We start from the raw sequence: 24,288 nt of genomic DNA on the forward strand, positions 1-24,288 counted from the left end.
ACAAGTCAAAATGCTCGCTATCTGCAAACAGCTCCACTGTCTGTGTGTATACTCGAGTAGCCTCCAGCTCCAGCAAGGATTCTCCGGCGCTGCAGCTGGACTAGGGGTGGACGGTATAAACGGTATACGGTATAAACGGTATGAATTTGCTCTACGGTATGGATTTTGACTATACCGTATAACCGGTAGTGCAGCTCTAAAATAGCAATGACGTCATGTAACCACAGCGCGACTATTTCACTCGCATTTGCCCCTAAAAATAGATAGAATTAGTCATAGATAATAGATATGTGCGAACTGGAAAAAGTTATTTAGGAGGCTTCGCGCAGTGGGCGTGCCAGCCCCTCCCGCACGCATGTAAACACGGGTCTACTAGTAGTCTAGTGGGACGGGACGTCTCCCTGAGCTAACGTTAGCTTAGCTACCGTTACAAAATGACCCAGTCAACTATTCACTTTTAGTTTAATACATGATGAGGCATTGTCTAACCGAACGGTATCTAGTCGGCCAGCTACCGATAGCTCCTGACATCAACAAACGCTCCATCAAGTCTAGTAGAGAGTAGACGTGTATGATAGCTCCGTTAGCCGTTAGCTCACGTTAACGCAAGGTAGTTCACCGTTCAAAACGAAATGTCCCATTGAACTAAATAATTCACTGAGGCGTTGTATTAACGTTATATATCCGGCTAGCAGTAGCTACAGATAGCTCCTGATATCAATGTCTTATAACACTGATTCGATGCGTATTCGAGCTGAGGGCTTGCTAACGTTATAGTACCAATACAATAGGGTCCAGGTGCAGCGCCGGAGAATCCTGGCCGTAGCTCTGCTCGAGGCTACTCGAGTATAGGTCCAGGTGCAGCTCCTGGACCTATACTCGAGTAGCCTCGAGCAGAGCTACGGCCAGGATTCTCCGGCGCTGCACCTGGACCCTATTGTATCCTGGCCGTAGCTGGAGGCTACTAGAGTACACACAGACAGTGGAGCTTGTTGCGTGGTGGCGATGTCTCGCAGATAATACAAGTACAAGTCTAATTATATAATATATATATTTTATAAAAAAAATATATATATATATATAAAATAAAAATTTTTTTTTATCAAAAACGATGATACCGTGATATATACCGTTACCGTCTATGCTTCAAATTATACCGTGATATAAATTTTAGACCATACCGTCCACCCCTAAGCTGGACCCTATACTGTAGCCTCCAGCTCCAGCAAGGATTCTCCGGCGCTGCAGCTGGACCCTACTGGAGCTAACGTGTACTAGGTAGCTACCTATCCAACGGAGGTATTATGCACTACTAGACTTGCTGGAGCATTTGTTGATATCGGGAGCTATCAGTAGCTAGCCGGCTAGATAACGGACAATGCCTCAGTATTAAACTAAAAGTGAATAGTTGACTGGGTCATTTTGTAACGGTAGCTAACGTTAGAGCAGTCAGCAGACTGCCCGGCCCGACTCTAGCCTTTCTGTTTACATGGGGTTGGGAGGGGCTGGAGGAGGGAGGAGCAGCGCGTTGCATGTCTGTGTGCTTGAGACAGCGAGTGAGAACTCCGCTAAGAATTGGATCATGTTATTCGATCGGTTTTCACATGACTGTTTCGTTGCCCGCCACATGGCGGACAGACCTCTCAGTCCCACCCGCCAAACGTAAAATCTGCCCGCCAATGGCGCTTGGCGGGCTTTAATTTCGCTCCCTGTGTGTGTCTCTGTGAGTGTGTGTGTCTCTGTTAGTGTGTGTGTCTCTGTGAGTGTTAGTGTGTGTGTCTCTGTGAGTGTGTGTGTCTCTGTGAGTGTGTGTGTCTCTGTTAGTGTGTGTGTCTCTGTGAGTGTTAGTGTGTGTGTGTGTCTCTGTGAGTGTTAGTGTGTGTGTCTCTGTTAGTGTGTGTGTCTCTGTGAGTGTGTGTGTCTCTGTTAGTGTGTGTGTCTCTGTGAGTGTTAGTGTGTGTGTCTCTGTTAGTGTGTGTGTATCTGTTAGTGTCTGTGTCTCTGTGAGTGTTAGTGTGTGTTAGGGCTGGGCTGGGCGATATGGCCTAAAAATAAAATCCCTGATTGTTTAAAAAGAAAATCCGATTTTAATCGATTTTTTTCTCTTGAGCAAAAAAAATACGATTTTTATTTGACACAAAAAAATTATCAAACCAAGATGAATGTCCCTATTGGGATTGAAGTGCAAACCTAACTTTCACCAATCTTCACTTAAAAAAATGATATCAAACAAAGATGAATGTCCCTATTGAGATTAATAGTGCAATAACTTGCTTTTTCACCAAACTTCACTTAAAACAAATAAAAGGTGCCTCTTGATCATCAAACAAGAATGAATTTCCCTATTGGGATTAATAAAGTGCAAATCTAACTTTCACCAAACATCACTTTTGTAAAATAAAAGGTGACTGTTAAACATTTTTATTTTTTTTATTTTTTTGAAAATCGATTTAAATTTTTCAAAATCGTCCTAAATCATTAATTTGAATTAATCGAAATATCGGTTAATCGCCCAGCCCTAGTGTGTGTGTCTCTGTTAGTGTGTGTGTCTCTGTTAGTGTGTGTGTCTCTGTGAGTGTGTGTGTCTCTGTGAGTGTTAGTGTGTGTGTCTCTGTGAGTGTGTGTGTCTCTGTGAGTGTTAGTGTGTGTGTCTCTGTTAGTGTGTGTCTCTGAGTGTGTGTGTCTCTGTGAGTGTTAGGCCATGGTTACACTGGCCCTACTGACAACGCTGAAATTGTGTTTCCGTTTTGGATACTCGCCAAAACTCGCCGACAACGTGCCATGTAATCTGCGCGAGCCGGATACAGGGCCGCTGTTGCTCAACGCCCATGCGCAGTAGAGACCAAGGCCAAATCCTCCGCCACCCAGACCCATGTCATGTCAACAAACCAGCAGCCACGCAAGAGTCGATTGCTCAGAGCTCCTCTTTCAATCTTAACACTTTAATCGCCGGAAACGCCGAAACTCGTCATTGCCCGCCATGCTCATTCTGCCAAAGACGCCGTAACACGTCTTTGATATCAATATTTCAAAAATCTGTGATCGAAATCATATTTCTCCTCCGGGGACCTGAGATATACTGCTGAGCTCCACTCAACTCTCTAACGGTTCAAGAGCGCCATCTGGTGGCCGATCGGCAGATCACCCAACAGGAAGTGACGCGCCAAACAGGAAGTGCTCACCCATATTTCGTCCGGGCACTCGCGATCGTTAGCAGGACTCCATCTCGACACACTGGATAATCAATCGCTCGCCCTAACTCAATAAACAACGTTATTTGGACGTATATAGTATTATACAACCTGGAAATGGTTAATCTAGATCAACATCCCATAATAGAAAACGTTAGGTTATGACTATAACCAAGTTCTGTTAACACTAGTGGACGCTCAGCGTCTCATTGCATATATCTCGCTTCAGCATATATATACTGAATACATTTCAAAATGTACCTTTAAATGCCAGCATTCATCTGGCCACACCCCCATCCGCTTACCTACATAAGCAGGGGTGGTGCCACACACTCATCTCCTTCCCAACAAATTTCACCACAATGAAAAATCAAGGGCCGCAGCGGCGTCTAGACGCTGAGCGTCCACTAGTGTTAACAGAACTTGGTTATAGTCATAACCTAACGTTCTGTATCACACTAGCTCCCGCTCAGTGTCTCATTGCATAATAGGAGCGGAGCGGGAGCTAGAAGCTCGACAAATACACCCCGCTGAAGGCCCCCCACAACCATCAGAACAGGGAGGGCCGAGCCCCCCCGACCCCCCCTAATGGAGGGCACCCCCCCTATTAGAGGTTTCCCGGGAGGGCGACGGACCCGACCGTGCGAAGAGGCACTCAAGCAACTCAACGCACAGGGTGAGCAGACCGTGGCTTGACCCCACGACTACACACACGCACAACCCGCATGCCACCCGGGAACGAACGGAGGGAACAACCTTGTTACTGCCCCCAGAATCACGGGGTCAAGGGCAAACCCAACCCCGTGGCAAGGCCGTAGCAGCGGAGCGCGAAGGAAGACCCAGACCCACCAAAGGGACTGGACCCCCTGGAACGGGGGCCCGGAGAAGTCCATGATGCCAGCATCAAGACCCCACCAGGTGGGCACTTAGTGACCCCGCCCCCCACATCGCCAGCATATTCGGACAAAGGCCCCTCAGCCGAGCGGGCCCTGTCCCCCCAATAGTACACCGCCTGGTACACTGACCCTGCAGAACAGGCAGTCAGCATGGCCGTAAGCACACAAAAAAGGTTAACCAACGGAAGCAGGCAGCGCACCGGGGAAAAACCAGGCAACAGGCTGTTAACCCTAGCCTGGAGACTGCGGACGAGACAGGCGCCAGAGGGGACAGCTGAACACAGCCGCCCCGGCGGAAGGGGCGTAAGCTGGCGTTGTTGCATGACCAAGCCTCCATTTAAAAAAAACCCACCCAGAGGGGTTGAGGCAGAGAAGGCTGACACGATTGGCAGACGTCATGAACGTGCAGGGGCACCCTCAACCGGTGAACCCGGGAGTTGACACTGCTCCAACACACCAGGGAATCAACCACCTTGGTGTTACCCAATGCGGTGGTTGTTCCTATAACCCCTCAAGAAAAAAACTCCAAAACACACCTGCGGGTATACACCGGCTATACCGCAGTACATGTTATGGTTTGACACCGACCCCAAACGCAACGACACAAGAGAGTAGATTCAGAGTTGCCAAAAACAAGGGCTTGTTTATTTACACTAAATAAACAGCATAGACTTGGTAGAGATCAAACAAAGACTGGAATACAAGCATGGAAGAATGTTGCTGCTCTGCAGCTTCTCCCGGGATGGTAGTCTGGGGAAGCAGACGATGACGTCAGAGCCGCTCTGCAGACTTCTCTCGGCAGAATCTCCGAGGTGGTAGCGGGACCGAGAGGGAGAGAGGGAGCGAGTTAGCTCAGAGTGCAGTTGGAACAGAGCAGGTGACAGGAGAGGTGACTTGTACCCAAAAACAGAGTAATCCAAGTGACTGAATCTTCGGTGTATATACACACTGTGAGTAACGTCCCAAACACAATTCCACGTGATAGAAATCTTCGGTGCAAAATAAACACTGTGAGCGAAGTCCCAAAATACAATTCCAAGTGATAATATCTTCGGTGTGTAAACACACAGTGAGCGATGTTAAGGCCAAAATATTATCCCAATGAAACAATCCAAAAAAGCAGAACGCTGGGTGAGTGACTGTCTGATAAAAAGCAGGAAATCTTCAGTGTTATATAAACACACGAAAAACGGATCAAAGACAGTCATAAAAACTCACCCAGGCGCTGTGCGTAAAGAGCGTTGGAACAAAACGGAGGGAGCGCGTCGCCACGGGAAACGGGTGTCCAAGAGGAATACTTCTTGAATATCCTGGAGGCAAAGCACAGGGAAAAACAGCAGGCAAGGCAGGAACGGCGAATGCAACTGAAATATCAAAACGATCCAACAAAACTTGAATGGGGAAACGGGGTATAAATAATCAGGGAATGCTTAATTGACAAGCAGTGACAGCTGAGGGATGTGATTGACAAGCGTGTGGTTGGGGGAGCACCAATCAACGACGTCTATGGGAAGAAGCGTGTGAATAGGGGAATGCAATGATTAACAGAAAACAAAAGGAAAAACAGAGCGAGTAGGCTTAAAGGAACAGAGCGAGTAAGTGAGCAATGGACAAAAACCTCACAGTACCCCCCCCTCCACGGGAGCCACCCGGCGACCAGGCCGACCCGGCTCGTCAGGATGGGCACGATGGAAGTCAGTGATCAAGCTGGGATCCACAATGAGCTGCCGGGAGACCCAGCTCCGCTCCTCAGGGCCGTAACCCTCCCAGTCCACCAGGTATTGGAACCCCCGACCCCGCCGACGAACGCCCATCAAGGGACTGAGGGAGACGGGCTTAACCCGGGAGACATGGAACACGGGGTGAATGTGCATGGACGCAGGAAGTTTCAGGCGCAGGGCCGCCGGACTGAGTACCTTCAGGACCTCGAAAGGTCCGACGAAACGGGGGTTGAGCTTCTTGGCCGAGGACCGAAGCGGGAGGTCCTTCGCGGAGAGCCACACCCTCTGCCCAGGGTGGTAAGTCGGCGCAGGAACCCGGCGCCGGTCGGCCCCACGACAGGCGCGCTCAGATGTCCGGAGCAGCGCGGTCCTGGTGATCTCCCAAACTCGTCGGCAGCGGTCGAGGTGGACCTGTACGGAGGGAACTGCCACTTCCGCCTCCTGTGCGGGGAAAAGAGGGGGTTGGTAGCCCAGGGAAACCTCAAATGGTGAGAGGCCGGTGGCGGAACTGACCATTGAATTGATGGAGTACTCAACCCAGGGAAGGAAACGGCTCCAGGATGCCGGTCTCTCGGCTGCCACACACCGAAGAGCAGACTCCACGCTCTGGTTCATCCTCTCCGTCTGTCCGTTAGTCTGGGGATGATAACCAGAGGAAAGACTGACCGTCGCCCCCAATCCCTTGCAAAAGGCCCGCCATACCTGGGAGGTGAACTGGGGCCCCCGGTCAGAGACGATGTCCTGGGGAAACCCATGAAGGCGGAACACGTGGTGAGTCATGAGGTCCGCCGTCTCGGCCGCTGAGGGAAGTTTGGAAAGGGCCACGAGGTGAACCCCCTTGCTGAATCGATCCACCACGGTCAGAAGGCAAGTGTTCCCCTGGGAGGAGGGAAGACCTGTGACGAAGTCTAGCGCCACATGTGACCAAGGACGGCTTGGAACGGGAAGTGGCTGTAAGAGCCCGGAGGGTGCCTGGTGCGAGGCCTTGCTGCGGGCACAGACCGCGCAGGCCAATACGGACTCCTTGACGTCGTTCCGCATGGTGGGCCACCAGAAACGACGAGCCAGGAAGGAGAACGTGCGATGGACGCCCGGGTGGCAGGCGAACCGGCTGGTATGGCCCCAAAGCAGCACCCGGGACCGGACAGAGTCGGGGACGAAGAGACGATGAATCGGAACGTTGCTTGGAGCACGCTGGAAGCGTAGGGCACGTCTAACCACACCCTCGATGCCCAAGGTGATGGCTCCAACCACCCGGGCCTCCGGGAGGATGGGAGTCGGGTCCTCAGAGGGTGGAGCCCCCTTGGAGTGTAACCGGGACAGGGAGTCGGCCTTCGTGTTGCGGGAACCGGGGCGGAAGGTCAGCGAGAAGTCGAACCGACTGAGGAAACTGGCCCATCTCGCCTGCCGACCGTTGAGGCGCCTGGAAGCGCGGATGAACGTCAGGTTCTTGTGGTCCGTCCAGATGGTAAAAGGCTCCTCGGCCCCCTCTAGCCAATGACGCCACTCCTCCAACGCAGCCACGACCGCCAGCAGCTCCCGATTGCCGGTGTCGTAGTTCCTCTCGGCAGGGAGGAACCGACGCGAGTAGAAGGCGCAAGGATGTACCTTCTGGTCCGAAAGCGAACGTTGGGATAAGACAGCGGCCAGTCCAGTATCCGAGGCGTCCACCTCTACAATGAACTGTCTCTTGGGGTCAGGGTGGAGCAGAATAGGGGCGGAAGTGAACCTCTTCTTGAGGGAGCGGAACGCAGCACATGCCGCTGGGGACCAGTCGAACGGCAGAGCGGGAGAGGTCAGTCTGGTAAGTGGCTCCGCCACTTGACTGTAGTTCCAGATGAACCTTCGGTAGAAGTTGGCGAACCCGAGGAAACTCTGTAACTCCTTCCGAGTGGTGGGTTCAGGCCAATCCTCCACAGCTTGGATCTTGCGAGGATCCGCTCGGGTCAAGCCCTTCTCAACGATGAAGCCCAGGTAGTCGACGGAGTCGGAGTGGAAACGGCACTTCTCCGCCTTGACGAAGAGCCGATTGTGGAGGAGGCGCTCCAGCACACGGCGGACATGCTGGATGTGTTCCTCGAGGGTCCTGGAGAAGATGAGGATGTCGTCCAGGTACACCACCACGAACACCTCCAGCATGTCACGAAGGACGTCGTTCATGAGTGCCTGGAATACCGCCGGGGCGTTGGTGAGGCCGAACGGCATCACTAGGTACTCGTAGTGGCCCCTGGGGGTCTTGAAGGCGGTCTTCCATTCATCGCCCTCACGGATACGGACAAGATGGTAGGCACTCCGGAGGTCCAGCTTGGTGAAGACGGTAGCCTGGGTGAGTGGCTCGAAGGTGGAGTTCATGAGAGGTAGAGGGTACTTGTTCTTGATGGTGATCTCGTTGAGCTGGCGATAGTCGATGCAGGGTCGAAGGTCCCCATCCTTCTTCCCAACAAAGAAGAAACCGGCCGCCACCGGGGAGGAGGAAGGCCGAATGAGTCCTGCTTCCAATGACTCAGAGATGTACAGATCCATCGCCTTCTTCTCCGGAACGGTCAGACTGTAAAGGCGGCTGCCGGGAAGGGGAGCCCCTTGGCGGAGGTCGATGGCGCAGTCGTAGGGGCGGTGAGGTGGAAGGGCCTGAGCCCTGGATTTACTAAAAACCTCCAAGAGGTCGTGGTACTCGGGAGGTATGGACGAGAGGTCCGGAGGCGACTCACCAGCGGGCCTCCGGGGCGGGGGACAGGACGCCGCCTGCAGACACAGGGCGTGACAGGAGGAGCTCCAGCCCTTGATGGTACCGGAGGACCAGGCGATGTGGGGCTCGTGCAGCGCGAGCCAGGGCCTACCCAGGACCACCGGGACAAGGGGGGATCGGGTGATGAGGAACTGGATTCTCTCGACGTGGTTCCCAGCGATGGTCAGCACGACTGGGCCGGTGCGTTGAGAGATGTCGGCCAGGCGGTGTTGGTCCAACGCAAAGATCTCCAAGGGCCTCACAAGGTCCTCAAGTGGAATGTTGGCTCGGGTAGCAAACTCGAAGTCGAGGAAATTCTCGTCTGCCCCAGAGTCGATGAGGGCCTCCACCGTGGCTCGTTGGTCCCCCCAGGCCAGGGTGACGCTCATCAGATGGCCAGGTGGTGCGCGGCTCTGGGAATGGGAAAAACGGCTCACCAGGACTTCCCGGGGTCTCGGCGAGCCTGGTCTTTTGGCCGGGTGGGGCAGTTGGCGATTCGGTGTCCCTCCCTTCCGCAGTAGAGGCAGAGACCGGACCTGAACCTTGCCTCACGTTCAGCCTGGCTCAGATGAGAGCGTCCCAGCTGCATGGGTTCCTCCTCGCGAACCGAACGGGAGGGCCCGCTACCACCAGTCGTGTTGAGGGCAGGGCGACCAGCAGTGACGTCATGCGTCCGGGGAATCCGGGGTACCTCAGGAGGTAACAGTCGGGTCCTCTCGCGCCTTCTCTCCTGGAGGCGTCCGTCGATGCGGATGGCGAGGCTAAACAGGTCCTCGAGGGAGTCGGGCACCTCCCGGGTAGCGAGCTGGTCCCTGACTGCGTCACTGAGCCCCCTCAAGAAGGTTAGGCGAAGTGCAGGGTCGTTCCATCCACTCTCCACCGCCGCCAGTCGAAACTCCAGGACGTAGTCAGTTACCCCGCCGCTCCCCTGTCGGAAGGTCCCCAATCGGGCTCCAGGGTCCAGACCACGGGCTGGATGGTGGAACACTCTGCGGAGCTCCGCCACGAAGTCTGGATAGGAGAAAACAAAATCTGCATCCATTGCCCAGGAGGAAGTGACCCACTGGGCAGCCCGGCCTGAAAGCAAGTTTGTCATATAGGCCACTTGGGCCCCTCTAGAAGTGAATCGACTTGGTTGATGACGGAAAACCAACTCACATTGCATGATGAATGTGGCACACTCCTCGCGATTGCTGTCGAACAGCCGTGGGACGGAGAGACGGGGTTCCCGAGGTGCGGGATCGGGGTACGTGGGAACTGCTGGGGCTGCGGGGAATGCTCCTGAAGGAAGTGAGGGAAGCAAAGCGTTAACGGTGTCGCTCAGCGAGTGAAGCTGAATGAGAATACCAGACTGTTGTCCTGCCAGAGCAGCCAGTGACCCTTGAATTGGCTGGACTTGTTCCCTGAGATCCTGCACCGCAGCCGCAGCCCTCTCTAGTTGGTGACTGTGATCCTTGGTCAACTCGATCTGATTAGCTAGTGCGGTTCTGACCCTCTCTGTGTCGGCTGGGGTCGTCATTTTGGTTGGATCGTAATGTTATGGTTTGACACCGACCCCAAACGCAACGACACAAGAGAGTAGATTCAGAGTTGCCAAAAACAAGGGCTTGTTTATTTACACTAAATAAACAGCATAGACTTGGTAGAGATCAAACAAAGACTGGAATACAAGCATGGAAGAATGTTGCTGCTCTGCAGCTTCTCCCGGGATGGTAGTCTGGGGAAGCAGACGATGACGTCAGAGCCGCTCTGCAGACTTCTCTCGGCAGAATCTCCGAGGTGGTAGCGGGACCGAGAGGGAGAGAGGGAGCGAGTTAGCTCAGAGTGCAGTTGGAACAGAGCAGGTGACAGGAGAGGTGACTTGTACCCAAAAACAGAGTAATCCAAGTGACTGAATCTTCGGTGTATATACACACTGTGAGTAACGTCCCAAACACAATTCCACGTGATAGAAATCTTCGGTGCAAAATAAACACTGTGAGCGAAGTCCCAAAATACAATTCCAAGTGATAATATCTTCGGTGTGTAAACACACAGTGAGCGATGTTAAGGCCAAAATATTATCCCAATGAAACAATCCAAAAAAGCAGAACGCTGGGTGAGTGACTGTCTGATAAAAAGCAGGAAATCTTCAGTGTTATATAAACACACGAAAAACGGATAGGATCAAAGACAGTCATAAAAACTCACCCAGGCGCTGTGCGTAAAGAGCGTTGGAACAAAACAGAGGGAGCGCGTCGCCACGGGAAACGGGTGTCCAAGAGGAATACTTCTTGAATATCCTGGAGGCAAAGCACAGGGAAAAACAGCAGGCAAGGCAGGAACGGCGAATGCAACTGAAATATCAAAACGATCCAACAAAACTTGAATGGGGAAACGGGGTATAAATAATCAGGGAATGCTTAATTGACAAGCAGTGACAGCTGAGGGATGTGATTGACAAGCGTGTGGTTGGGGGAGCACCAATCAACGACGTCTATGGGAAGAAGCGTGTGAATAGGGGAATGCAATGATTAACAGAAAACAAAAGGAAAAACAGAGCGAGTAGGCTTAAAGGAACAGAGCGAGTAAGTGAGCAATGGACAAAAACCTCACAGTACAAGTGTTTCAGTTTTCAAAAAAGGGTTAACCCAGGCCTACGGGTCGACGAAACATGACTTCGGACCGGGCCCGGCGATACGGGAAGCACAGGGTCACCAGAGGAGGTCAAAGACCACCCCAACAGGCCCCTCTTCACCATGCGTGAGAGAGGAGCGAAAAAGAATGGAGAACCAGCCCCAAGCACACCGTACTTGGTATTCCCAGGCGGTCTCCCAACCAAGTACTAACCAGGACCAACCTGTGTAGCGGCCAAGATCTGACGAGATCGAGCGTGTACAGGTTGGCATGGCCGTAAGCCATTACGACAGTGCTGAGTAAAAAATGTACCCAACCAGGGTCTCCATAGCGCTTAACCTTGTGACACCCGGACCGACCTGGCATTTTTCCCCCTGAAAAAAACCCAAGTCCCTCAGGGTACCAGAACAGCAGATCTGCATCCCCGGCGGACAACGGTTCAACTGATCCGGACCAGCGTGACCAGAACCAGTCCCGTGCCCTAACCACGCCGACATGCATACTCCAGGAGAAGGGGCAGATATGCGTGTTGATCTTAAACATGAAAAGAAGGCGCCACCTAGACGTTCAGGGCGAACCGCGCCCGGTGGCCCACGCCCAGGGCGTGAGACCCCTCTACATATGTTCAGATCCATTCCGTCATCATCCCCCAGATATGAACGAGAATCCGTCGACAACCAAAACAGGTCGTCGGAAGAGGAAAAACCTCCATCCCAGTTGCTTTATAAAAACGCCGTTTTAACCCCAAGCAACCAAGGCGTGCCAGTCAGTCGCCTGATTACAGAACACCCCGAGCTAGCACTATGCGTGCGTCGGGACACAACCACATCAATGAACAGGCTATTTAGACCTGTCATTGAATCCCCAAGGCGCCCAGGGGAACGACAAGAGGGGTGTGATACTTCCTAACTCCAACTCTTTTTAAAAGAAAAGAAGGAAGCACCAACAGTATGTATCCCAGTCTACACAGCCGGGGGTATTTTTTTTTTTACATTTTTACATTCCACCACCCTCCCATAGAGAGGAGACGGAAATCCCCAGAGAGACTTCCCACGCGAGCTGTACAGATTGAAAAGAATATATTGCACCTTGAGCCATGTAAAAGTTTGGTTTTAGGGCTCTCCGGGGAGGAGGCACTGAACCCATACACACTCAATAATCGAATTGAATCGAATACACACACAATAGAGTAGGACTCCTTCTTGAGGTTCCACTCACCTTATCAATCTGAGGAGGAGGCTCTGTACTCTGAGGAGGCTCCCTCACATGGAAGGAGAGTCCCAACTCACAGAAGGCCCGAATAGGAGCTTTGTGAGGAGGAGCCCTGACCACCCCCCGTTTTAAACAGATCCATCATATGGACCTGAACAGCACACGGAAGTCCTACCAACAGAGACGCGCACGGTGACGTACTCTATGGCGGGGGAATTTCTGCGGTGCACACGCCCAATATTCCAGGGCGTGGGACCAGGAAACTCCCTCCGCCCCCCCCCCCTCACCCTGTAACGTGCCGAACCGCAACGTGACAGGAACCTTGAAGGACAGGTGGGTTTACCCCTGACCAACAGAAAAAAAGGGGAGGAAAGGTTACCAGTTCACCCCTTTACGACCCCACACCCATGATACGATGTAATGACAAAAGAGAGTATGACACAGTCATAGTCAGCTCCATGAAGCGTCTAACAGCTTCATACAGCGCATGTGCTAACCTGCTATCTGATTTTTACTAAGGAAAAAACACAGAATAGAGAGGACTCTCCAAGAGGGAACCGGGGGGAAACACAAGCCTCCTACTTTACCCTTAATACGGCCAGTTGAACAGGTAAACCTGTTAATATGTGAACACACTGTTCATTGTCATTACAGGCTGAGAGAAGAATCATTCTTTACTCATATGTCACTAAGCATAGCTGTAACTGAGGGGTACAATTCCCTGACTGTATTGATAAGTATGGTATCATTAAACCACTACCGCTTTATGTACTTTAATTACTGGCCATACAGTACATGATATATAAATATAATGAACACTTCCCACAATGAACCGGTTCTACACAAAGTTGTCTTTAAGTATTTATTGCAGCAAAAGGTACATAATACTTCTCGATTATACTTTGAATGCACTTGTAAGGCAAAGGAATGTGCGTAGGCAAATCAACAATGAATGTCCATTCTCTGGTTACGCAGGAGGTAATTATACAACCTGAATCTTAGGGAATTATATCTATGGTACACTAGTAATATATATAGCGGGAGATACTGGAAGAGTCCCCCTGGTTGTAAGCCAGCAGGGGTAGAAGATCTGTCGGTAGTAGAGAGTCTGGTCAACGATGACTAAGGAGACTCCAGGTACAGGAGACGGTGCAATAGCCTCTTGATCCACAGACGAATACAGCTGTTCTCCGTAGACTGTAGCTCCACAGTGAAGAAAGCTAGCCGGCCTCAGCCTCTCTGAGGCGCCGACTCGACTTGGCTCCTCGCGGGGTAAATCCAACACGTGCAGGCGTCGGCGATTCTCCGCTCCATAAATCACAGGACCAAAGCAAATATATTCCAGCCGCAAAGGGCTATGTAGTCGTCGGGTAGATTAATCCAGTGTACATGTCCACACGGTTCTCGTCTAGGTCTCCTCGAGTGAAAGCGCCATGAAAGCAGCCCAGCCTGGATAAGAACTCTAGCTAATACGAGGAAGCGTTGGGGATGCTGGTCACTGTAGAACTTTAGCCGCACGATACACTATACACAAATAGACTATTACTGACTTAATAGAAATATGTCGCACTCGACGGTATAGCGCCAAACTCTGACAATTCAGTTATTAATTCGCACGCGGTCTCAATGCTCTATTCTGGGGCCAAACAGGCCATACTTCACCGCATGTTGTATCGTGGGTGAGGCTTCAACTTATTGGGTAACTCTTGACTTCTGACTAAGTAAGACTAAGTGCTTCTGTATTCACCTGCGCTATATTTATATGCACGGTGAACAAACTAGTGCCAACCTCATTTCTGTCTCAGTATTCCTGGGCAAGGCCGGGCATGTCCAGACATGTCTTGACGGTGACTTTGAACCTGACTCTGGAGGCGCGGCTCCGGCGCCTGTGGACCGCTGTCCAATAGGAGAATGAAATATTATGGTCTGGGCTAAAGGGATATTCCGTGTATATGTACAAGGAATATACAAGGGATATCAAACGATATACAAATACTATGCAATATATATCAATAAATAAATATATATATTCGGTTTAATCTGATCCTTTGTAACAATAGCTTTATAGGTTAGTTTAACCCCCTTAGTTGAGAGTGCTCTGTACAAGAACACACATGATGTTTCTCAACACAACAAACCAGATCATTTTCACATCTGTAATAAACAACCCTATTTGCATGGAGAAGCTAATACCAGTGACAAGACAATTCACACATAACTCGCATCGTATCCTAAATGTAGTGCAGCAACACTCGTTTTGGAAAACATCGTTATTTACAAAACATTTAGAAGGGAAAGCAAGAAGACGTGCTCAAGGTCTGGTCCAGACCTTGCCTACCCGGAGCGCAGATCAAGCGAAGTGCAGTCTCAAGGCACCGTAGTAAACACAGCCGTTCTGTGTTGTCGACCTGGGCAGCGTCGCCGCTCCATCCCGTCGCTACGGTCCCCCTTGTTGACGCAGTCCTTGCCATCCTGGCTCAGGGCAGGGTCGAAGAACATCATCTGTCAACGATGACGTCGTAGTCAAGAGTGTTTAAAACATGTTATAATCAAAGCACGTTCAAAAGTGTAGTATTAAGCTAACGGCCGCTCTAACCGTCGGGCGCTACCGCCCCTGCCCGCGAGACGCCGAGCGAACGGCGCACGCGACCAGAGGGGAGACTTCGAATCCCCCCCGCCTCTCCCCGTGAGGGAGAGGGGAGTTGCGAACCGCGGCGGCGCGCGAGGGGCCGGCGCCACCCCGCGCTGGGCCTCGGCCGATAGCAGCAAGCTAACGTTTCCTAGCCTAGCCTAGGTAGGCCACGACTAGCACGCAAGCTAACGTTTCCTGGCCTAGTGATCACAGCAGGCTAGCGCCGCAGCTAACAGCTGACTGGCTAACAGTAGGCCACCACTAGCACGTAAGCTAAGCAGCTATCACCTGAACTTGTACACAATGATATAACACTCACTCAGACAGGCCGCCGTTCTGAAACCCTCCTCACTTTTTAAGAGAAAAGAGAAACATGATGTTAACACAGTTTTACAACAGTGATTTTACCAACACCCGACGGAGCCAGCACAATACCCAACTGGCCTGTAGCTGACTTGAACACAGATCTTCCGCTAATGAACATCCATGCCCATATTTCCTCGTGAGGGAATACTCTCATTTGGATATGAAAGACGGGGCCTACACGGTGACAGAGAAAACATCCACTCGTCCAGAAAACACAGGGATCACCAGTGTTAATGGTCGTGGCCCACTAGTTAACTATAATGGGCTTCAGATCAAGGTCTTCCGCTGTTGCCTAAGAGGCTGAACAAAAGACCTTAATCTGGGGCCGGTGTTCGTAAACATTGTCAGCCAGCCCCCATAGCACTAACAGACAAGTGGAGCCGCAAGCAAAACATTACTCACCAACCTGGAACTCACCGCTTCTCACAACAGCGGCGCGTCCTACAGTTCAGCTGTGTCCTGAAAGGTTTTACCGCAACCAGCCACAGCAAGGAACTGCAGTTGAGAGGCATGCAGCGGCGTGCTCCCAATACGAAAACCGGTGGAGGATTTTAGAATGATCACCATCTTCCAGACACTCCAGTGACGAAGACAATATCGCCGTATTTTCTCGAAAATAGTGAGAGAGAAAATAAAGATATGATGTCAACGTATCTCCTTGTTCTTCCTTTCCTCAGAGTAAATATTTGTCTCCACGTCAAGTGGGCATATGAGCAACACGTTGCTTGTGATGAAATTTGAGAAGGAGATGAGTGTGTGGCACCACCCCTGCTTATGTAGGTAAGCGGATGGGGGTGTGGCCAGATGAATGCTGGCATTTAAAGGTACATTTTGAAATTTATTCAGTATATATATGCTGAAGCGAGATATATGCAATGAGACGCTGAGCGGGAGCTAGTGTGATACAGAACTGTCTACTCCAAGCTGATCGCCCAACGGCCCGAGGAGACTGGGGTAAGTTTCAGCGTTTATTATTACCGTGTTCGATATAAACTGCTCTGATGATCATATCACCCACACTAGATGAATCATCTAACGTTGCCCACGGAATTATAAACGACCCCCCGCCCATCCGGTCAACATCAGATGATAAGTAGTAACTTCTAGAACCACCTCCAGTTGAAATTTTTTATCTGGCACCGATCGCTATCAAACTGTATTTCATCATCAATATAATGCATTTGGGGCTATAAATCAAGTTCTGGAGAAAGCTGCAGAAAATGATAAAAACATACTTATACTTTAGACCGTATTTTAGTATGAATATGTGAATGAAAAAGTATAACGTTGCTACACCCTGAACAATAGATATAGGACATTGAATGGGCCATAATAATGTCAATTTAGCAATACAATTTAAAAAGTTATAGCCCTGCAAAGAAGGGGAACTTCTCCATAGACAAATAGAGATGGCGAGGGATGGTAAATTATGAATTTAACCATGGCGATCAAAGTGTTAACAAGCATTAAAAATGGCCCAGTCATCTATTCACGTTTGTTTAATACATGAGGCGTTGTCTAGGGATGCCCCGATCACGTTTTTTGCCACCGATACCGATCACCGATCGTCTTGAGCCATATCGGCCGATACTGATCCGATACCGATGGTTTTTGGTTTTATATAACATTTATATTTTTTTTAAATATATACTTTTTTTTTTAATTATTATTATTTTTTAATATATATATTATATAATTATACTTGTAGTTGTATTATCTGCGAGACATCGCCACCACGCAACAAGTCAAAATGCTCGCTATCTCCACTGTCTGTGTGTATACTCTGCTTTGGTCAAATCACATTCAGCATGCCCTCAGCAGGGTATCTGCGGCTCTGCAGATATACCCTACTCCCTCAGCTAGCCCCGTTCGTGACTGCGATGCAAGCCGGGGCTCGAATACGCATCGAATCAATGTTATAAGACATTGATATCAGGAGCTATCTGTAGCTACTGCTAGCCGGCTAGATAATGCTAAGACAACGCCTCAGTGAACTATTTAGTTTAATGGGACATTTAGTTTTGAACAGTGAGCTAACGTGAGCTAACGTGAGCTAACGGAGGTATCAACATGCAGTACTAGACTATTGCTGGATCATTTGTTGATATCAGGAGCTATCAGTAGCTAGCCGGCTAGATACCGTTAGACAATGCCTCACGTATTAAACTAAAAGTGAATAGTTGACTGGGTAATTTTGTTTAAACAGTAACGATAGCTAGGTAGCTAACGTTAGCTCACGGTCCCATGCACTAGACTAGAGCAGACTATTGCCAGAGGCAATAGGAGCCTCCTCTGTGTTTACACGGGTAAGGGAGGGGCAGGAGGAGGAGGAGGAGGAGGAGGAGCGGCAGTTTGCAGCTCTGTGTGTCTACAGAAGTCAGCGAGTGAGATCTCCGCTAAGAATTGGATCATGTTTTTCGATCGGTTTTCACGATCGGCGAAAAAATAAAGCATTATCGGAATTCACCGATCTCATATTTATACTGAATATCGGCCGATACCGATCGCTGGCCGATCGATCGGGGCCTGATACGACCGAAATCGTTTTAGTCTGGACATGGCCTCAGTGTGTGTGTCTCTGTATGAGTGTGTTAATGTGTGTGTCTCTGTTAGCGTGTGTGTCTCATGTGTCTCTGTTAGTGTTAGTGTGTGTGTCTCTGTGTTAATGTGTGAGTGTGTTAGTGTGTGTGTCTCTGTGTGAGTGTGTTAGTGTGTGTGTCTCTGTGTGACTATGCTAGTGTGTGTGTCTGTGTGAGTGTGCTAGCGTGTGTGTCTCTGTGTGAGTGTGTTAGTGTGTGTGCATGTCTGCTGGCCTGTGCTTTCTTTTATCAGTGGGTTGTTGGGGTGGGGTGTGGGTGCGTGTGTTTCAAGTTTCAAGTTTCTTTAATAGTTGTCATACAGAAGTACAGAATACTTTCATACAAAATGCTTCTTACTGTTACGCTCCAGAGTGTGTCTGTTTCTGCACACAGGATGGTTGTGTGGGTAGAATCTCTGCATGCACGAGTGTAGCGCTAGAAACGACGGCTGAAGGGAAGTGTTTAGTTGCCAACTTGTCATTCATCCCGCAGAGCCGTGGTGAAGTGTGTGTGGTACACCATTGGCGTGATGCCGGCTGGTGAAGTGTGTGTGTGGTACGTACACCATACCGGTGGCGTGATGCCGGCTGGTGAATGTGAGCCTCCTTGAACAGCTGTGAGGATACAGTGAACTGTCCTCAATGACCCTCTGTGTCTTTATCTCGAGGAACAATGGGCGCTCCTTTTGTCACACTTTATACAGTATATCCCCTTTAATCCTTTAACGTCTTCTGGCTTACAGGAGCATTTTGCAGATTTTCTTAAGCTTAATCCTACTGTTCTGTTATGAGGAGGACATGTGATAATCAGACATAAAATGGTGTCTGTTCTGTGTCTCGAGAAAGCAATATGCATCGTGAGCTACTGTGTGAGACATGCATGCATCACGCCTTTGTGTTATGAGTGGCTGAGGACAATGCTGATGTAAGTCAAACTGAATGTGTGTTGTGTGTGTGTGTTGTGTGTTGTTGTGTGTGTGTGTGTCTTGTCATGACGGCATATCTCTCCCCCTGTATGTTGTGTATGTCATAAATGTCTATATGAATTGAAAATGGGGGACCCTGATGGAAACAAGACAAACGTCTTTCTCAGGTCTGCATCCCCTTAACAATTGTGTGTATTGAGCCGTACTGTATTGTACCCATTCTGCAATCTGTTAAATAAAGTTTTCATTCATTCATTCATTCTTTCTCTCTAGATCTCCTGGCCTGGCGGATGAGAAGGCAGTAGGATACAGGGAGGCCTGGGCTACACCGACAGGCACAGGTAGAACATTTATAAACACATAAAGAGATAGGAACTCATGTTGAGTTTGTAAGCTTGAGTATGAATATGAACTATAATAAAACCTAAGACCTATGTTTTTTTTTTTTTATAAACACTAGAGATTTACCACAGAGATACCGTAGTGATTTATAGTATTCCTTGTGTTTTTCTTCATACATATTATAGATTTACCACATAAATACTGTAGTTATTTATAGTATTTCAATAGTGGAATATTATAGACTTAAGGTGAATCACTATAGTATTCCTGTTGTTTTACCATAGAAATACTACAGTATCAGTGCGTATAGGGGAAGAAGAAAAAAACACAGGAACACTTTATTTGTTTTATAGTTCACTTTCGTACGAGTATATGGAGTAAAAATCGATATCTGGAACTAGTTGTTTCCGTCGACGCAGCAGGAGGCGCTCTGTTGCAGCGGCTGCTTGCCGAGCCGACGCTGCGGAGAACGGAGAACAGCGCTTTGAAAACACGCCACACAATGAATGACTGCTCATGCAGAGCTATTAGCAAGAGAGACTGGAAACATAGTGAACCGCTGGGTTCGATCCAACACGCATCGACGGGACAGAACACGTTGAATTATGGTCATTAAAAGGCCCGGTTAGGGATCCAAATGTGAACAAATGGGGTAGTGCCAAATGGGGTTCACACAAGGTCCTTGAAGTGCTTGATAAAAAATAGGCCTGGAATTCCTTGAAAACAGCTAAACATTTAAGGTGCTTAAAAAGTCACTGAAATTCAAATTAACCATTCGCATTGAACGTTTTGTTCATCCATGATAAAACAGTTCTGAATCAAGAAATATTATTTTTTTATCTAAACTGTAACTAATTTGTCGGAAATTGGTTTTAAGCCATAAATATTGGATCAGATTTTATTTAAAGGTTGCATTTAAAGTAGAGATGTTCCGATACCATTTTTTCCTTCCCGATCCGATTCCGATACCTAAGCTTTGGGTATCGGCCGATACAGATACTGATCCGATACCAGTGCATACATAAAAAAAATATATATATATATATATATATATATATATATATATATATATATATATATATATATATATATATATATATATATATATATATATATATATATATATATATATATATAAATTATACTTTATTTGTATTTTTTTTATTTTTACAGATACTGTTTTATATATACTGTTTTTTAGTAATAACTAGAAAGTAATGGTATTTATTCAACAACAGGTGATTGTATAGATTAGTATTAGTATCATTAATCAATGAGTATGGGGCTGCGGCACTGCAGATATACCCTACTCCAATGATCCGCACGGACGTTAGACGGTGTTGCACTCGCTACCCAGTCTGTAAGCTAGTAGCAGTCGCAGAGGCTCTGGCTAGTATTAACGTTTATGTTGTGATTTTCGATGCAAAATAAATATTCAACATTCTCTTTTGAGACTCCGCCTCAGACTCTTATCCTTTGGCACTTGGAACTTGCTGTACTTTGCTTGCAGGTCTGCAGCCATTATTGCTGGATTATGAATAGCACCAACTTTAGCCAAGGTACCGTTCGCAAGCTAAGCTAGCTGACCTAGCTCGTCTTCCCTGCATTGACATTTTGATAACGTTAGTCAGCTAACGCTAGTCAGTAGCTACTTGACTTAAATACGATTCACCGTGGGTGCATTATTGTTGATAGACGGACAGTGTCAGGTCCTGGAGAAAGGACAGGCGATCATCTGATTTGATGTAACGTTAAAGCGGATGTTGTTCCAACTAGCTAGCTTTTCAGCTAATGCTATCATAACACCAGCAAGCAAAACACATCCCGTCCGAACTCCCTGTCACACGCTCTGTCAGGGACGCGTCTATACTTTCCGCAACGGAGCTCGGTTTCCGGGTTCCTCTGATTGGCCGCGATCCCCACGTGACCCGCGCTAGCACGCCCCCTTATCCACCGCTGCCGCTGCCCCTACAGCTCGCCGCTGTGTTGCAGCGCAGAGACGCTCGCTTCCTGAGTCAAGAAACGCGCCACTCTGAGTCAAGAAACGCGCTGTTGGTAACACCACCCACTTCAATGACAGAGCTCTCTTGTTTAATAATATTGTCGCGTCATCTTAATATGCTGCTTATGCAGTTATCAGCTGTATTTGGCATAGAAACGCGCCACTCTGAGTCAAGAAACGCTATTGTCGCACCCGCCACTCTGAGTCAAGAAACGCAGTCATCTTAATATGCTGCTTATGCAGTTATCAGCTAGCTGACTAAATGTAAATCTTATGCAACGCCAGTCAAGAAACGACCGCCTCAGCAGCATCACGCATCAACTGTAATGTGGAGTGGACTTAAACATATTTACAATTAGCATTTTATAAAGTAGAACTGTAATGTTTACTTTCTCAGTCAGCGCTAAGTGCAGCATCTGCCGCGCGCGCGTCAACACACAGGCGAGCGTCAACACAGCGGCAGCAGTGGATAAGGGGGCGTGCTAGCGCGGGTCACGCGGGGGTCGCGGGCAATCAGAGGAACCCGGAAACCGAGCTCCGTTGCGGAAAGTATAGACGCGTCAGGGACAATGGAATTTAAGAAAGTGTATCTGCTGTTAAAATGACAAACAGCATCACACTTTAAAACACGTTCATTTTATAATCCTCACTCTCCGCAGGACAGGAGATAAATTACGTCATGGGATCGGAGGCTCGAATTTACGTGTACTCGCAGATACCGATACCAGCATTTTAGGCAGTATCGGCGGCATTTCCGATACTGGTATCGGTATCGGAACAACTCTAATTTAAAGGTGAATTGTATCATCTTTGAATGCCCTTTTAAAATGAAAAATAGTGCTTGTAAAAGTACTTGAAAGTCTGTGAATTTCATTTAGCAATGTCTAAATGAAATTCAAGGACTTTCAAGTACTTTTCCAAGCACTATTTTCATTTTAAAAGGGCATTCAAAGATGATACAATTCACCTTTAAATGCAACCTTTAAATAGACATAATTTCCATTCTCCAGCTGATTGACTGGGCTCTGTCCGGTCTCTGTGGTGACTAACACTACAACAGGTGCCCCTAATGTTATTAACATGAATTATTAATTGTGTTTGCTGCCTGTATTTTGTGTCTGTAAAAGGTTTGTTTACGTTGGTAATGTTTGTAAACACTGGAGTAAGAACATATCAATATTACAGCCCGTTAAAGGAACACACCAACATTTTAGGAACGTTAGCCTAGCGGTTAGCGGACAGTGCCGGTTAGCCTTTGGGAGAGGTGTTAGTTGGACAATGCCTAGGCTAACCGGCACTGTCCACTTCCATTCATTGTGCTAAGCTAGGCTAACGTGTAGCCAGATAGCTTCCTACTGAACGCACAGAGAGGAAACTGGTATCTATCTTCTTGTCTCTCTCTGGAGAAGATAAGCTAATTTCCCCAAATGTTGGCGTGTTCCTTTAAGAAAGTAAAAAATATCCTGATTCTATCTACAGATCAATATTACAGCTGGTTAACATTTTGGTCGCCAGGCTTAAATTCATAATTTACCATCCCACGCCAGCTCTATTTGTCTATGGAGAAGTTCCCCTTCTTTGCAGGGCTATAACTTTTTAAATTGTATTGCTAAATTGACATTACTATGGCCCATTCAACATCAAGTATCTATTGTTCAGGGTGTAGCAACGTTATACTTTTCCATTCACATATTCATACTAAAATACGGTCTAAAGTATAAGTATGTTTTTATCGTTTTCTGCAGCTTTCTCCAGAACGTGATTTATAGCCCTAAATGCATTATATTGATGATTGTATACAGTTTGATAGCCATCTGCGCGAGATAAAAAATTTCAAATGGACGTGCTTCTAGAAGTTACTACTTATCATCTGATGATGACCGGATGGGGGGGGGGGGGGGGGTCGTTTATAATTCCGTGGCCAACGTTAGATGATTCATCTAGTGTGGGTGATATGATCATTATAGCAGTTAGTATCGAACACGTTAAAAAATAACGCTGAATCTTACCGTTGCTTCCTCGGGCCGTTGGGCGATGAGCGTGGAGCAGAAATATTCCTATTATGGGATGTAGAAATATGCGATCCATCTCCAGGTTGTATAATAGTATATACGTCCAAATCATGTTGTTTATCGAGTTATTGGTAACGGATTGCTATCCGTTGTGTCTAGCTCGAGTCCTGGGACTATTACCGAGTGATCGGACCGAATTGGAATGAGCACCAGCTTCCATGTCCTGTTTCCGGTTTGAGCCATCCCCCGATCGGCCACCAGATGGCGCTCATGAACCGTTGGAGAGTTGAGAGGGGATCAACAGTAGATCTCAAGTCTCTGGGGGAGAAATATGATTGCGATCACAGATTTTTGAAATATTGATATCAAAGACGTGGTACGGCGTCTTTGGCAGAATGAGCATGGCGGGGAATGACGTGGTACGGCGTTTTTGGCGACCATAGTGTTAAGAAAGTGATACTATGTAAATGTTATTGGGACAGAAGCCCTGGGCCCTATTCCCCGTACCTGGTTCAACTAAGTCGATCAAGAGTCCCATTATCCAGATTCAATTAACCCGATGTTTGAAGCCGGGATTTTCCTGTTCCTCGAACGCTGATTCAGTCTCGTTAACTCGAACCAGACTTGATACCCAGGATAAGTGCGTGCGGCCGCTTCAGTTGAAAAGACAGCAGGTGTCGATAGCAGAAATCCTGATTTTCTAACGGCATTGATTGATTGATTGATTTAAAACTTTATTAACAGATTGCAGGCGGCTCAATAGCCTCGCCGACAAGTTAAATGCATAATCTATAGGCTCATTTTAAATCCCTCATTACCCCAATCAATCAGATTATATTTCTTTAAATGTGTCTGCTGGCAGTAGGTTTATGGGTTGAATAATCAAATGAGATCTTGCTAGCGAAAATAATTAGTTCAACTGTTTCAGAATAAGGATACGGCTCTCTTACCCATTGATTGATGTATGGTGGATGTTTTACTTATCTGCGCTGTGGTGTGACGGTTGGTCGTTTTGACGTTCGAATCCCCCTTCTTCTAGTCTTGTTCTTCTTTTTGCAATGTAGGAATA

General features: G+C 48.3%; 1 protein-coding gene across 2 annotated transcripts in view; it reads left to right on the forward strand.

Annotated features, from left to right (window-relative positions):
• pals2b (protein associated with LIN7 2, MAGUK p55 family member b) overlaps positions 1-24,288 on the forward strand; it is a 164,967-nt gene that overhangs the window by 33,640 nt on the left and 107,039 nt on the right. For both annotated transcript variants that reach the window (XM_084313150.1, XM_084313151.1), the window contains exon 2: positions 19,137-19,204. The gene's annotated coding sequence lies outside the window, so the exon portion shown is untranslated. The remainder of the gene's footprint in view (positions 1-19,136; positions 19,205-24,288) is intronic.

The sequence above is a fragment of the Notolepis coatsorum genome (assembly GCF_963971535.1).
Source record: "Notolepis coatsorum genome assembly, chromosome: 4".
Classification (NCBI taxonomy): Eukaryota; Metazoa; Chordata; class Actinopteri; order Aulopiformes; family Paralepididae; genus Notolepis; species Notolepis coatsorum.